The sequence below is a fragment of the Berghia stephanieae genome, chromosome 2, assembly GCF_034508935.2.
Source record: "Berghia stephanieae isolate SIO BIC M18660-M18661 chromosome 2, UCSD_Bste_1.3, whole genome shotgun sequence".
Classification (NCBI taxonomy): domain Eukaryota; kingdom Metazoa; phylum Mollusca; class Gastropoda; order Nudibranchia; family Aeolidiidae; genus Berghia; species Berghia stephanieae.
The window spans coordinates 93510575-93521872 of NC_088361.1; the positions used below are offsets into that span (position 1 = coordinate 93510575).

Genomic DNA, 11298 nt, shown 5'->3' on the forward strand with positions numbered 1-11298 from the left:
AAATCTGTTTATAAACATGTAAGGTGAGAAATGATGGCTGAAAGTGCTTCTACTGTGCAAGTACTCGTTTTACACAACTGAGTATGGTGAGAGAATGCAAATAAAAATCCTTTGCAAAGGACTCAACCTTGCGCTGTCCACAATGGGACACGAACCAGGAATATACAGGTCAGAAGTCAGTTATCATACTAGTACTAGTATTCAACCACAAAGTTACCAGAAAAATGTCCAGGAAAAAAATTGAGGCATTATCCTGGAGTCATATATCTGTTATAGTTCCCTTGGTGATAAAGAATAGTCTGTCATTAAAAACTGAAGAAAAATGTGATTCAGACATCAGTGAAAATAAGTCCTCTATGTATCATTTGCAAGACAAATAATCTAATAACCCCAGCTTCAATTCAGACAGGTAATTATGTCGAGTTGGCTCCATGGACCTCATGGCCCTGAAGAACTACATTTTTTTCTGTCTCAACTGGCAAACGACCAAGAGACTTGGATGGCGTCTGCCTTTAAATTATAATATAACATTTCAAGACATTTATCTTATTATGTAATAATTTCTTAAACTTTTCAACATAATAAGAGAAGCAAATCTGAGCTTTAAAAACAAAAACAAAAAATATGAATAATGTAAAGTGAATTTCCTGAGCTTCATACTGTCAAGAATCACTAAAACCCATAAATACTAAACGAGAGATGACCTTGAAATAAAAGTTACATGAACATTAAAAAAGTGTAATATCCACTAAATGTGCTCAAAGCTCTTTACAAAGGGGCTCTAGCCAACAGCAACAATTAACATGTAGGACAAGACATGACACATGTTAGGAAACATTACATTTTTTTCTGACAGAGACAATGTTGTTAACAACCAGGTACTCATTTTGCACCGAGTCGGGAGAGAGAATGTGAGTAAAGAGTACCATACCTGTTCTCTAACATACCAACTAAATGATAAGCTCAAACCCAACTTTATGAAGAAAAATTTATTCTGAATGAAAACCATTTAGAAAGAAGAGAAAAATGATTTGTCTAAAATTAGTTGGCTTTTTGGATTAATAACGCTGTGATTATCCCCAGACACCTGTCTGGGGATAATAAAAATTCGTTATCCCCAGACACCTGTCTGGGGATAACGAATTTTCATTATCCCCAGACGCATATTTGAAACTCCGCTCTTTTAAACAATTATCCACAGTCCAGAATATGGAATGTTTCCAAATGCACATAGAAATAAGGGAAGTTAATAAAATATCAACAAAAACATAAAATTAACCAACATTAAAATCAGTTGTTACTACATATACACAATATGCGCCGACTTTGATGTGGGTGTCATGGCCGAATGGTTTAGTCGTCTGCCCTGGACGTTTGACCAGAATCGACGTTGTGGGTTCGAATCCTGGTAACGTCACTTTTTTTTTTTTTTAAATTCCGTCTTCTTTTTACAGAACGTTGAAAGGGATAAATGTCCCATCCATCCTCCCCCCACCTCTTTTTTTTTTTTTTTATTAAACTCTCCCTCTCTCTCTCTCTCTCTTGGGTTTTTTCTAGTTTCTAGCAAATATATTCGTCCCCACTCCGATCTCAAATAGTGTCTAAAAAGAATAAATAATTAAAAAGCAAACAAACAGAAATATTCAGAGAGCGACCAAATGGTCGGATAGAGGAGAAAAAAAAAAAAACAATAATTGTTTTAAAAATAAAAACAATTTAAGAAATTCATGCTCAGAAACGGAACATTTACATAAAGGTTTAGCAAACAAAAAACTCTAAGGTTTAGGTCAAAATATAAAAAAAAGAAAAAGAGAGATTTCCCTCGGAGCAGGGAATAGTGTTAACAATAATAATATTATTATTATTATTAATATTATCATTTGACCAAAACAAAAAAAAAAAACAATAATAGATCTAGAGCAAATTAAATAATGAAATAATATTATCGAAGAAATAAAAAATTCAACTGATTAAAAAATCTCTTGCTCGGAACTCGGAACAAAAGTGGAAACAATGAACATCAATTGGGGAGAAAGAGAGAAAAAGTTTTTTTTTTAAAGTGTGTGTGTGGGGGGGGGGGGGGGCGGTTGCGACTGGTTCGAATCTGTGCAGCTAAAAGGAGTAAAATGAAAGGTGGCCTAACCCACTGAGCTGTCTATCCACACCGCTATCGGAATATCTTAAATTCATATATATGAGCTAAACATATTTCCACCATTTTTGCTTTCTTGTTTTGGTAGTTATTTTCATCTCTGATTCGAATAAAAATATGTTGTTGGATCTAGTTTTGAGGACGTGTGATACTAAATTATATTGTCTTGTGCGAAGAAGACAGGAAAATAACAGGTGTCGGTTTTGGGCTTTGGGGCGAACAACACCATGGCCTTGGAATTCGTCCGCGAAATAAAAAATAATTCCCGGTCATCCCCAAAATTGTGGCCAGAATGAGAAAATTATAGAAACAAGAGATGATCAATAAAGTTAACAGGTAGGTAGGTAGCGAAAATTTAAATGGTTGGTGGACTATGAACAGATTTGATGATTAACAACTTTCTTCCTGGTTGAAAATAAAAAGTCGAATTGCCAGTTTGACGTTTTCAGATCAAAGTAACAAAAGAAATTTCATTGATCCATTTGCTTTAAAATAATTTTTTTAAAAGAGCTGGATTTGACATTTGATCACTATTTACTTTCATCTTGAGTTAAATATCACTTGATATATTAACTGTTTTGGGACACAACAACTAGTATTTTTTCCAGAATATTTGGTATTTTTCACGCCTAGTTTGGCATTTTGCATAAAATCTTTCTGCCCACTTGATACACATGCATCTGGGGATAACCAATTTTCGTTATCCCCAGACACCTGTCTGGGAATAATGACAGCCGATTAATAAAGTTCATCTTATCGTACTACAAACAAGTACTACAGGAACCTGTACTTGGTCATCCACTCTCATAATTCAACAATAACAACGACAACGACAACAACCACAGTAGGCAGTCTGATTCAAGCCACTAGGAAACTAGGTAGGTGATGATTAACCAATGCAATGTTTAATGTTTCCTTGAGATAAAATCTAATGTCTCAATTTCATTTGATCGCACTGTGACTGTGACATTATTTCAAATAAAAAAACAAAATGGTGACCGAAAACCAAAACAATGGTCGTATTAGGAAAGTTTAAACTGTCACTACTTTATCAAGGTTTTTTATAGAGTTTTTAAAACGCTACTATATGACAAATTGAATAAATAAACCCCTGACAAAAGATCCACAGTGAAAATTGAAAATACAAATTGAAAGTTAAGAAATGTAGGTAGGTACTTTGGTAAAAAATTCAAATTGGATTGAGCTCAATGAAAACTATATCATTTTAAAGTGCTTTTCAACACGATTCTAATGATACCAAAATTGTGAAAATCAGATAAACAGAAAAAAAGTTATGTTAGTTTAAAGGCTGAAAAATGGTCTTCTATTTGCCTTTGTTATTTACTGACGGACTTTGTGACCTGAAAATTGTTGCATTTCCGGTAGTAACCACCATTTGGATTTCAAAACTGGTCTAAAATGGCCGATAAGATTTGAGTAAGGATTTTACTGGAACGAATTTCATGGATGCGGTATACAACTTTGCCCTGAATTTAATTTTATAAAAAAGTTAAGATGTTAAATAAACGTGCCAGCATGAAATTTTGATTTACCAAGTTCTAATCTTTTAATTATCCAAAGCTAAATTATACCCTATTTTATCCATAATCAGAAGTTATACTAAATTGTCATTGATTTTAAAATAAACTACACCAAACGATAGAGTAATTTCTCCTGAAGAAAATAAGACATCAATCATTAAAATCCATCCATAAACAAAAAATCTATGGAACTTTTTCTGAGACCCATCACTCAAAAGTCCAAAAAATCGGGTCACAGCCACTAGGCCATTTATCGGCTCCCTGCTGGAGGGCCAAATGGACGTTTACCAAAGTACCTAATGTAGGACGAGGAGCTTTAACTTTAGGAAGATCTCCCAACAATGGTCGATTATGATAGACTCCTTCCTCTTCCATTGAAAAATAATAAATAAAACCCTTATGAAGTATAATTTATAATGAAAGCGGAGGTTCAGTGTGCACTTCTATCTAAAAACAGTCAACTTCAACTTCACAACATGACTCATACTCATACTCATATACTTCGGCTTCGGACACTTCAAATAAAAATTCCATCTTTCTTATTCTTTGGATGATTAAAAATATATTAGATATTTTAAACAAAGATGATGACACTTGTATTTACATTTATATTGCGTTGAATTAGAAATTACTGATACGGTACGTTTATTTCCATTTAGATACTGGAACAATAACGAGGAAGTTCAACTCAAGACTCAAGCCAAGGGGGTTCCCTCTGCTTCTGAATTGACCATAAAACGCGCTAGCAGTAGAATTAAAAGGTCTCAATTCATTTCATACATGGCATGATCTTTAACCTCAATATTCAAATTTTACAATTTTGCTTGAAAGTAAAAGATAAAATTTAGACAACACCTGATACAATGGCACACAATTCTTACCAAAACACAGCAGAAACTTTAAGTTCAGTGAACTGAACAGGAAGTGATTTCAGTCGGCCATGATACATCCCAGGGTTGCCAGATTATTTTTCAACAAAATGCCAGGGGAAGACTCAAAAAATGCCAAAACACTCAAAAAGATGCCAAAGTCTGTTGACTCCCACCCCCACTAAGAAAACTACTCACTTTTGATAGACAATTTACTATCATATCCTGGTGGCTTGCGTGTTTTCTTTTCTTTTTCTTTTTTTTTTTTTTTTTTTTTTTTTTTTGTTTTTTTTTTGTTTTGAATTATACTAAATTTCCTGTTGGGGTAATTATTTACCTACTGACTACTAAGTGGAGTGCTAAACCACTACACCACGGTTGGATTTTAAGAATGAAAAAGAAATGTGAAGATGTTTGTTTTTACGCGTTTAGAAATAATTAAGAAAAGGTGTCATTTGAAGTATAATATACAAGAAAAGAAAATGCCAAATGAAAATGCCAAATGCCAAATGATTTTTCTAATGCCAAACGGTTTTCAAAAATGCCAGATTTTTGGAATCTGGCATTTAAAATGCCAAACTGGCAACCCTGATACATCCGGAGTTCATTCTTCGATTGCAAACCGGAAGAATAAAAAGGTGTCTACAACAGAGCTGCCAGATGGCCATGCACATAGCCATCATGTTTCTATTATTAATTTGATTTTTTTCTTCTTTTTTTTTTCCTATTCCAAAACAGTTTTTTTCCCTTCATCTAGTTGATTTTTTTAAAATTAAAATTGATGAGGTTTTAAAGAGGGTCAAAACATTAGTAATGTTTGGCTTCGTGAGATTCTACTTGGCCACTTTTGACAACGAGGAACTCTGGCAATCTGACAGCCCTACAAGCGGTTACAAGCGCAAGTAGCTGCCCAAAAAAAGTTGTCAAAATGTCCGCTTAGCTAAAGAGCATATTTGGATTGAGAAAGATGAACGTCACCAAAAAAAAAAAAGCTTTGAATAGTTTGAAATGAATAAAAAGAAAACCAATTGACGGCTTAATTTTCACGTGACCTCTTGCTATGTTGTCATGATGGAGGACATTATAATAAATAACATCAAAATTCAAAGCACTGAAAGAGTCAAAAATAGGCTTTTGTTTAGATGAATTTTTGGACATGCAAACTCACATCTCGACATTATGTCAAAATATCTACTATTTGATCAGAAACATGACACGCGCGGAACCTTATCGATGAAGACGCATGCTGAATGCTAGTTCACTCACTCATTACTGCTAGACTTGACTATTAGAGATGAAGTGAGTAGGAAAGTGTCAGAAGACAATAGAGAATTATTTTTTTTAATGTGCGGCGGTGATGGGGGTTTGAACCCGCGACCTTACTGGTACGACAACTCCGGTGAGAGCGTGACTCTACCGTATGAGTAATCCACGATCCCAAAAAAGATCGTCTCTAACCCAAGAGCTCTCTCTCTCTCTCTCTCTCTCTCTCTCTCTCTCTCTCTCTCTCTCTCTCTCTCTCTCTCTCACACACACACACACACATACACACACACACACACACACACACACACCGACTACTGGAGACCGCGGGTCCAACACACACAACCTCCGCGGTTAGTTGGCCAGCAATTAAGCTTAATAGCCAATATTCTCAACACAAACATATAACATAGAAACAATTGAGACATTGAATATGCTCCGGTATTTGGGGTGAATTTTTAATTCAGAAAAGTGAGTGGAGCAGGCACTTGTGTTGATACATACCAACAAAAGATGAAGTGAGTAGGAAAGTGCCAGAAGACAATAGAGAATAAAATTATTTTTTTTCGCGGCGGTGATGGGGGGTTGAACTTGACTAATGCAACTACCTCCTCAACGGTTGCCAAAAAAGCTCAATTGCAAGACTGCAGCTATTCCTAAATTTTAATAAAGCTGCTCGTGTTGTTACCAAATCAATATACAGTGTATATAACTTTGAAAATTATGTTTGTTATCACATAATTTGTCGAAATTAGTCTAATAAACAGTTCAATCATTCCATTTTTTACAAAATTATTTTTAACGGTTTTTTTTTTTTTTTTGTGGGTGATTTTTGTCCCGGTCACTCACTCAATCCTCTCCGGGTTTGCTGGCACTTGAGGCGATGCAAGGGATCTTTCCACCTAGTCCTGTCAGCTGCTATTCTTGAGGCCACTTCGAGAGACTCTGCTCTCTGCTTTAGGTCCCTCTCAATGGTACGTCTCCATATCTCCTTGGGGCGACGGCCTCGCTTCCTCTTTCCTTGGGGTGTCTATCACAAAGTCATATTTGTCAGTGTTTCGTCAGGTCTACGACAGACATGCCCCAACAATCACCATCTTCTCCTTTTATTAGACTCTCTAGAGACGCCACCTCCGCTCTAACTCTCGGGTCCTCATTCGAGATTGTATTCAGCCATACGATCTTGAAGATTCGTCGTAAACATTTGTTTTGGAATACCTCAAGTTTCTGTTTGATACTTTCTGTAATCTCCCAACTGATCCATAGAGCAAAACGCTCAGGACGTTACTCTTTAAAATCTTAATTTTAAAGCTGGAATAGATTTCCGTTGCTCTCCAAATTTGTTTAAAGGAAGGATCCCCTAAGTTTCATATCTCAACATTTTCATTTTAGTCTCCGTAAGTATGTTGTGGTTTGTTTTGTTTAATTTTTTTTGTTCTGATGAAACGTTGGGTGAAGAAGAACGATAGGAAGTGAAAATGCGTTGACGAATATGTATGGACTTCGAGGGTGATAGCCTTCAAAATCTGATACTGATAACTTGAATTCGGTTGATTGTGATGAGCTTAAAATGCTCAACTTTCGAGTTCACCACAGCTGGAGATCGAACAAATTTGTCCTTTCAAACGATATCCGCCTCTTGAACATACACCTGAAAGCACCTTTAAAACAGATTTCTCGCTATATATTTTAAAAAAATACTTCTCGAAATAGTGGCTGAAAATAGGCCTTGAATAAAGAATCTGACCAAATCATCCTAAAATTTGACTTTTCCTTATTAACGACAAAATATTATTTTTTTTTTTAAAGTACAAAACAACAGCTTCTAGATTTGAGCTATCTAGATTTGGTTTCTCTCGAATCGCACATTCTTCCGTTTCATTTCAAGTTGTGTAAGCAGTGGTGGCAATTTCGAATTTTGTTTGTTTGTTTTGCTCTCAGCCGTCATTTGTTTTGAGGCAACTCAAAATATTTTTATCCTCGATCTTTAAAAAATTGAGCGTAAGTTCTTAACTTTGAGCAGCTATCTACCAATTTTCACCTGTCTACCTTTGTAACTTATTGCTGTAGTTTGACTTTAATAAATGGACATTAAAAAAATTATTGTATAAGCAAATTTCGGCCAATTAAAAAAAAAAACAACATTTTTTACAAACTTTGACGAATGGTATCTTTATTATTTATCAGATTTTACTGATATTAGTATTTAATTAGGATACAAAAATCTATATAGATAGAAGATTAAATTTTCTTGCAGGTCTCAATATTTCAAAATTGGGTTTTGAGTACCTAATAAAAATCATCTCGCTGTTTCTAGTTCAACTTAAGACTCCAATCATGGCCCAAGTAGGAACTATAGATAGAACGAAGATGACGTCACTCAGGTTTTTGCTATTGTTTTTTTTTTTTTTTTTTTTTTTTTTTTTTTTTTTTGGCATCCACATTTATGAGTAAATCTCACTAAACTGTAATAACCAGACTATAAACGACGAAGATTACTCATAGTTTTGTGTGTTGGTCCGTTATACTTCCGGATGGCAATGTTGTCAGTTTCTTAGCCAATCGCACACTATCAATAGTCAGATATTTTATTAATGGTGCATGCTTTTCTGTTGTTTTTCTCAGCTGTCCCTCTATTAAATGTTGTAAAAATTTGTGTCAACCTCTGAATCAATTTGTCTTAACTGATTATAGATGTTGGACCGTGCTGATGCCATATAAAATAAGTTGTTTTGTTTTGTTTTTCTTTAAGACCTAAAAATAAAACAGGCAAAAAACCCCCCAAAAAACCTCTAAAACCGCTGCCATAAAATTAGAGATTTTACACTCTAAAATATGTAAACAAGTTACGCACCACAAAACACAAAGTAAGAGATGAATTCACAGTATTTCCAAAAATAAAAATAACCTTTCGGTGCGCATGAATACAAATCCAACCTTTTTAGTTTTGGGTCAAGCAGAAGGAGAGAGATACAAATTATGGTGGATAGAAGTACGAATTCCATTCCATTTGATTACAAAATATCTAATAATCTTACTTGGAGGGATAGAATACACGTATTCTTTCATTACTTTGTATTTATTAAACTCGTTATATTTTTTATCGTGCAATAACACCAAAGAATCGTATATTATTTACATCATGTCGCAAATTACTGATATGAAATCTCTAGCTTTAAATCATTTGAAATACAGATTATATACTCAATATTGTCAAATTAACAATGAATGATGTTTATATAACTTAGAAAAAATGTATCTATGCATGGACATTTCACAGAGCATTTAAAGGTTTTTATAACTCATAAGCTCTAAAAAAATTTACGATACAAAAACTCTATCCGTTCCATTCTCGTAAAGTTGTATCTATCGATAAGCCATTAAAGTTTAAAGAGGACGACTGTGGAATTAGAATTTCATAACCCTGAGAATATGGTTATCGAAATATGACAGATAGATCACGTGGTAGAAAAGGATCCTAGTCCTAGACAACTTTGATATGGACATCATCCAAAGATGTAGGGAGCTAGATGAACGTAAACATACATCCGACAAAGGAATGGATGTCTGATGATTCGGGTAGAAAAAGGCTCGTGGGTTCTGGAGAGAGGATCATTGTTATTCTTGCAGGCGGTGAAGAGACTGGATATTTAGAAGGATGACATGCCATTCTTTTCTCCTCTAAAGTACGAGAGACTATCATCTAGGGTCAATGCAGGGGTATTTGAAGACTGGCTAAAGAACCGTTTGTTGCCTTCCCTCCAAGCACCCAGTTGTATTGTATTGGACAACGCTACTATTCAGTGGCCCATGATCACTTCTAGGCTCCAACTTCGACAACTTTAAAAGCTGACATGATTTAATGGCTTCGTTCAGGCAAAACTATATATTCTGATCATTTATCAAAGGGTTAACTAATATCGTATTATTGTTGTTAACATCAGATGCTCTATAAAAACTTTCACGCCAAGGTAATTTGTGGGAACAAAGTGACAGAAGGTTTTAATATAGACACAGGAGTGAAGAAAGACTGTATTTTATCCCCTTTTCTTTTCTGTCTTGCAATCGACTAGATGATAAAAGAATCAGTAGACAACAATAAAACCGGACTCAGCTGGACATTTACGGAGACACTAGAAGATCTCGAGTTTGCAGACGACATTGTACTTATCACCCACGATTTCACAGATGTGTGACTGGTGGTTGCCAACAATGCTCTTCAGCTAGGTCGATATATAAATGTTGAAAAGACCAAAATGATGAGGACGAATTATAATTCAACCAAAATTCTGAACATAAGCATAAGCAACCAAAGCATTGAGGATGTGAATCATTTCACCTATTTAGGCAGCAGGATTAGTCAAAATGGAAATTCCGAAGATGAAATCAAAGATAGACTAACGAAAGCAAGAAGGGCCTTTGGAATGCTAACAAATATCTGGAAATCTAGGAAGATCACCACCAAAACAAAGCTACGTCTCTTCACAACAAATGTTCTATCTGTTCTCCTTTATGGGTCTGAACCGTGGAAACTGACAGACACCATCTCCAACAAACTAAATGCATTCCAAAACAAATGCTTAAGGATATTCTGACCAAAAGTAATTTCAAACAAAGAACTGGCTAAACGCACTGAAATTGAACCAGTACCTGGGAGGCAGGATTGGATTATTTTGATCAGTACTGATCCGCAACCCATTCCAGCTCGTGTCAGGGTCCACGTAGGGGCATTCTTCCCCGCCCGCCTCCTGGGCAACGGTTGGAGTATTCCGAAAGGAACTTTCTAACCGGCTGATGACACGAGTTTCTATGTGTCTGAGGTGACGGATGAAGGGAGGAATCAACCGCCGTGGCCAAATTGCCCTAGTTCACGCAATAAGCTGTGCTAGCCCCATGACGCTGGTGGGGTGAAGGGAAACTGTCACTCTACAAAGATACCCTCCTGGACTCCCAGCCTAGACACCATTAATGAGTGGACAGAGCTCATAGCCTTGGAAAGCAGTCTGTCTAGGAGAAGGAAAACTCCAACTTCAAACCACCACTGCCTTGTGGATCTGGGAAGATGAAAGGCTGTGGAATCACATCCAGAGAATAAAGAACCGCTGAAGTCGGAGTCGCAGAGCTGAAAGGCGCAAATAGTCTGGAGAGGGAAACCAACCCAAAAATTAATGTGACACGCATCCTCCTCACAATGATGGACAACAAAACTGCCGGACGATATGGCGCGAAGTCTGGGGATTCCCGCCGGACGGACCTAGCGTCGAGCCCTGATAAACAGGGTTCACCCAAGCGATCTGGTGGTACCTTGCCCTCCTGCTGTGGAACCAGGGTAGGAGATGCAAGGTTACGGACTACTGGAACTATCAAATTGCTACAATGGAATCAGAAGGGATACAACATAAAAAGACTGCCCTCTCCAAGTTTCTTCAGGATGAGAAGATAGATATTGCCTGCATTCAGGAGACACACCTCA

General features: G+C 36.1%; 1 protein-coding gene and 1 long non-coding RNA gene across 2 annotated transcripts in view; one reads left to right on the forward strand and one right to left on the reverse strand.

The window, feature by feature from the left end:
- LOC144965891 (tyrosine-protein kinase CSK-like) overlaps positions 1-4666 on the reverse strand; it is a 28355-nt gene extending 23689 nt beyond the window's left edge. Inside the window, exon 1 of the mRNA XM_078901717.1 lies at positions 4575-4666. The gene's annotated coding sequence lies outside the window, so the exon portion shown is untranslated. The remainder of the gene's footprint in view (positions 1-4574) is intronic.
- On the forward strand, positions 143-4456 carry LOC144964053 (uncharacterized). Its single transcript, XR_013643739.1, has 3 exons — positions 143-168; positions 2900-3030; positions 4353-4456. It is a non-coding gene; the product is annotated as an uncharacterized LOC144964053 (long non-coding RNA).
- Positions 4667-11298: the final 6632 nt, after the last annotated feature.